Source organism: Schistocerca nitens, chromosome 9, assembly GCF_023898315.1.
Source record: "Schistocerca nitens isolate TAMUIC-IGC-003100 chromosome 9, iqSchNite1.1, whole genome shotgun sequence".
NCBI lineage: Eukaryota > Metazoa > Arthropoda > Insecta > Orthoptera > Acrididae > Schistocerca > Schistocerca nitens.
In genome coordinates, this window is record NC_064622.1 from 85,378,879 (window position 1) to 85,384,878 (window position 6,000).

Here is a 6,000-nt window from a genome sequence, read left to right on the forward strand (position 1 = left end):
ACCGTAGGGGTCGCGCGGTTCCAGACTGTAGCGCCTAGAACCGCTCGGCTACTACGGCCGGCCACTACGAAGATCGAATGCATATGCATTGAAGAATTATTCCGCCAAATATTACGCGCGAACTCCAAAAAGTAACGATTCCGTGAACATCTGAAGCCAAGCGTGCATGGCACGCATCGACGTTAGAGAACCGGTTCCTCGCCCACGTTCCCTTTGTTGAGTCCATGACATGTTTAGGGCTGATTCTAATGCTGCAAATGTTTACCAACATCTCAAACACATAGTAGAGTACCACTTTTCTCGTTTGGAGATACGCTCCAAAAATACTATCAAGCATAAGCGAAATTGTCAACATTGCTTCAAAAGTGGCCGTATGTCTGTTCAGTGTAGGCCATACTGCATTAATTCGCTTGGCAAATGCGATGAGATGCGCTGATTCTGCGAAGATAGAGACGCCAGTGGCGATGCGCTCAGCGACTAAAAGGGCTTTGAGGAAGAAAATGAGGGCTTATCGGGTCAAAATACCTGAGAGCGGCCATCGACTAACCGGTGCGATAGTTATTATCGACCAGGCGTCGATGATATTCCGTAAGTTTCAAGCTTTGTCCTTTTTTTATATGATAAATACTTGTCAAATTTTAAACGCTTTTCTCTCAAAACCATGGTTTTCCGCATGGTTGTCTTCGCCCACGGTACAATTTTCACGCGATTTTAATGATTTTTGATCTCCCTCGTCACAAACTAAATTCTCTTCAGTTCAAAGTAGATAATTTACTTTATGTTGATATTTAGAACTTTTTTCGGCCAAAATGGAGAGTCCAAGAAATAGCAATTTTTTTCAGGTGTCTTTAATTTCGCGAAAAGATTTTTTTTTACTATTCCCTACGATGAACTAAAATTGTATGTGCAACGATCAGGGTGATATGTTAATTCCATGTTTCAGGTAACTACAACTGGAGTTACAGCGACAACCGTCGATCTACCACCTTTCAGAGCTACCTCAGGAAAATCCCAATTATACAGCGAAGGTAATATTTTTCATCGAAAAATACCAATAGGAGCTTCAGTTGTAAGTAGGCTGTTTAGGTTTTTATGTTGGTAACGCCACGTAGCGCTCTGTATGAAAATCACTGACTGTGCTGTGTGCAGTATTTGGCTAAAAATGGCTCTGAGCACTATGGGACTCAACATCTTAGGTCATAAGTCCCCTAGAACTTAGAACTACTTAAATCTAACTAACCTAAGGACATCACACACACCCATGCCCGAGGCAGGATTCGTGCAGTATTTGGCTGCTTGGCATTGTTGTAATATTTGCCATTGCAGTGTCGGGCAGTTGGATGTGAACAGCGCGTAGCGTTGCGCAGTTGGAGGTGAGCCGCCAGCAGTGGTGGATGTGGGGAGTGAGATGGCGGAGTTTTGAGAGCGGATGATCTGGACATGTGTCCATTAGAGAGAGTAAATTTGTAAGACTGGATGTCATGAACTGATATATATATATTATGACTATTAAGGTAAATACATTGTTTGTTTTCTATCAAAATATTTCATTTGGTAACTATGCCTATCAGTAGTTAGTTCCTTCAGTAGCTAGAATCTTTTATTTAGCTGGCAGTAGTGGCGCTCGCTGTATTGCAGTAGTTCCAGTAACGAAGATTTTTGTGAGGTAAGTGATTCATGAAAGGTATAGCTTATTGTTAGACAGGGCCATTCTTTTGTAGGGATTTTTGAAAGTCAGATTGCTTTGCGCTAAAAATATTGTGTGTCAGTTCAGCGACGATCAGAATAAGTAAAGAGAGAAATGTCTGAGTATGTTCAGTTTTGCTCAGCTGTTTGAAAATCAAATAACGTAAGGGGTTTACCAGCACAGTAATTCATTAATTTTTTCTAAGGGGACGTTTCGCAGTGTATGCTTTATTCATTGCAGCATACCCCATTTGGATACTACAGTCCAGTACGAAGAAAAAAAATTGAATTTGAGCAATATTTTCGTCCGTCACCCTGTCATTCCCACTTAAATATACGCCACAGATGATAGCCCACACTAAAATGAATTAATTTCGTGGAACGAGGAGTATAATATTGGGAAAATAACATCACTGGCGCAACAGCAGAAAATATGTATTCTCGTCACTTCGCCTGAACTGGTAATAAATAACTCATGTATAAATAACTCCGAGGCACCTGATGATTGCATGGTGGCGAAACGCGTCATGCCAGTAAGTAAAATTATCGTGACTGAAGCTATAAAACTGTTAATTTATAAAGGCTAGCATAAAAATAGCGAAACGGCATCGATAGTTTGGCCGCGTTATTTCCACGCTGCCGGCCTTGCAGCCGCTCAGACGGGCGGTCAGGCTGCGGCGCGGCGCTTGCGCCCCGCTCCAAAATAAATACTGAATCAGCCGCGGTGTCGGGGCAGGGGCGGGCGTCGCGTCCAGTCACACGCTCCCCATTCCTTATTCATCGATCGAGCGTACCTTGTGGCCGCGGACCCTCCTGCTGGCACCGCCGATGACGCGTGAAGTACGCTGCTGGCGGTTAAACTGGCGAAACCGCGCAGGCAGCACGCAACAAACGTCAAATTAACAACCGCTTGTTTTTGAAAATCGTTACACTGATGCCGTATGACCCACCGGCGTGGTGTAAGACTTTCAGTCGGTGGCCACTATGGCACCTGCTTTGACGCAGGCTCAACAGCTCGCCCCATATCCAAACGATCACCCATTCCAGGATTAACCAAGACAGATGTTGCTTGAATTGGGCAACGGCCTTGCCGCAGTGGATACACTGTTTCCCGGGAGATCACCGAAGTTAAGCGCTGTCGGGCGTGGTCGGCACTTGGATGGGTGACCGTCCAACCGCCATGCGCTGTTGCCATTTTTCGGGGTGCACTCAGCCTCGTGATGCCAATTGAGGAGCTACTCGACCGAGTAGTCGCGGCTCCGGTCAAAGAAAACCATCAAAACGACCGGGAGAGCGGTATGCTGACCACACGCCCCTCCTATCTGCTTGAATTAGGTGATCTGGCGGGAACTGGAGTGTGCAACTGCGCGAACTAGGGAGGAGTAAGTCTGTCTACATTTTGTGCACTTGGACGCCATTGCACGATTCCTTCTGTACCAACAGTACAAAACCGTGTATAACAAAATTTCGCCCCCTGCGTATTTTCGGCAAAGAAAACTGACGTCAACAAAGAGAGTTTGATAACACTACCATTGCATGTACTGGCAGTATCTTCGTTCACTCCTCTGTAGTTTTGCTGCTTAGTTATTGCCCCGGGTAGAGTTTCGCGTAAAAAAAATACACAAGATCGAGAGTTCGATTCAGGTCTAACTGCATTTTTTGTTCCAATTTTGATCTGTACAGTAGTACTGTAGCACATCATTTCTTAAACGATGCATATTCTTTAACTAAAGCTCATTTTCTTTTCGTTGAACGTTACTGTTACTGTTCAAACATGTCAGAAACATCCACAGTCATTTAAATTGGCTGTCATAGGACAGATAGAACTACAAATCTTATCTGTGTGTATCAAGGACGCCCATACTGGACCTCCTCCCATCCGCTACATCTTAGCGAAAGGAAAAAATAAAGTGTAGTAAGGAGATTTCCTTTCAAGAAAACCATTTAAAACGCAGGTTTTTAAAATGGGGGGGGGGGAACTAAAATTTTTTATGGCTGCTTGCAAGTCACAGTTCGTCTTCTACAATATTAAAAATGCGTCACACTCCCTCTTTCCCCGATTTCCCCCCCCCCACCCCTCCATTCTCCCCCCCCCCTCCATAACAAACTATCGTATGGTAGCTCTTGATGTGGTAGTACCGGGTGATCAAAAAGTCAGTATAAATTTGAAAACTGAATAAATCACGGAATAATGTAGATAGAGAGGTACAAATTGACACACATGCTTGGAATGACATAGGGTTTTATTAGAACCAGAAAAATACAAAAGTTCAAAAAATGTCCGACAGATGGCGCTTCATATGATCAGAATAGCAATAATTAGCATAACAAAGTAAGACAAAGCAAAGATGATGTTCTTTACAGGAAATGCTCAATATGTCCACCATCATTCCTCAACAACTGCTGTAGTCGAGGAATAATGTTGTGCACAGCACTGTAAAGCATGTCCGGAGTTATGGTGAGGCACTGGCGTCGGATGTTGTCTTTCAGCATCCCTAGAGATGTCGGTCGATCACGATACACTTGCGACTTCAGGTAACCCCAAAGCCAATAATCGCACGGACTGAGGTCTGGGGACCTGGGAGGCCAAGTATGACGAAAGTGGCGGCTGAGCACACGATCATCACCAAACGACGCGCGAGAGATCTTTCACGCGTCTAGCAATATGGGGTGGAGCGCCATCGTACATAAACATCATACGTTCCGGCAGGTGTTTATCAGCCAGGCTGGGGATGATGACATTCTGTAACATATCGGCGTACCTCTCACCCGTCACGGTAGCAGCTTTGTTGTCCAGCGCCATCTGTCGGACATTTTGTGAATTTTGTTTTCTTTTTGTTCTAATAAAACCCCATGTCATTCCAAGCATGTGTGTCAATTTTTACCTCTCTATCTACATTATTCCGTGGTTTATTAAGTTTTCAAATTTATACTGACTTTTTGATCACGCATTATACATAAACATTTCGCTGAGATGACAAAAGTCATGGGATGGCGATATGTACATATACAGATGGGTGTAGCATCCCGTACACAACGTATATAACGACTGTGCATTGGCGGTACTGTCATTTGTACACACGTGATTCGTGTGAAAAGGTTACTGTGATTATGACGGCACGTCTGGATTAACAGAATTTGACGCAGAGTGTTAGTTGGAGCTAGACGCGTGGGACATTCCATTTCGGAAATCGTTAGGGAAATGAATACCCCTTAATCCACAGTGTCAAGAGTGTGCCGAAAACACCAAATTTCCGACGTTACCTCTCACCACGGACTGCGCAGTGACCGACGGTCTTCAATTAACGACCGAGAGCAGCGGCATTTGCGTGGACTCGTCAGTGCTAACACACAAGCAACACTGCGTGAAATAGTCGCAGAAATCAATGTGGGACGTGCGACGAACCTATCCTTTAGAACAGTGCGGCGAAATTTGGAGTTAATGGTCTACGGCAGAAGACGACCGGTGCGAAGTACGTTTGCTAATAGCACGACATCACCTGCAGCGCATCTCCGGGGCTCCTGACCCTATCGGTTGGACCGTAGACGACTGAAAAACCACGGTCTGGTCAGATGAGCCCGGTTTCAGTTGGTAAGAGCTGATGATACTGTCCGAGTGTGGCGCAGACCAAGTTATCAGCAACCTACTGTGCTAGCTGGTGGTGGTTCCATAACGATTGGGCTGTGTTTACATGCACTGGATGGGTCCTCTGATCCAACTTAAATGATCATTACTGGAAATGGTGGTATGGCTACTTGAGGACCTTTTGCAGCCACTCATGGATTTCATATTCCAAAATAACGAGGGTCATGTCACTGGGCCACAACGGTACACGATTGATTTGAAGAACATTCTGGCAGTTCGATTTACCCACCCATTGAACATTTATGGGACACAACCTGGAGGCTCATTCGTGCACAAAATCCTTCACCGGCAACACTTCCGCAATTATTGATGTCTACAGAGGTAGCATGGCTCAATTTCTTCTGCAGGGGACTTTCAGCGAATTCCATACCATGTCGAGTTGCTGCACTACGCCACGCAAAATGAGGCCCAACACAATATTTATAGGTATCCCATGACTTTTGACACCTCAGTGTATAATCAGTTAGAGTGAGGAGGTTTCCTTCTTGCTTTATGAGAAAGGGTATATGAGACGAAATGGAAGCTGTATTAACAATGAAATCGAAAGCATAGAGGAGTGTAGTGCAGGTAGGAGAAGAAAGTAAATGTTAAATCGTTAAATACGTCTTAAAAAAGTGGAATAATAAAAACGATTGTCTTCTCATTTCTTTGTTTGTACTAAATATAAG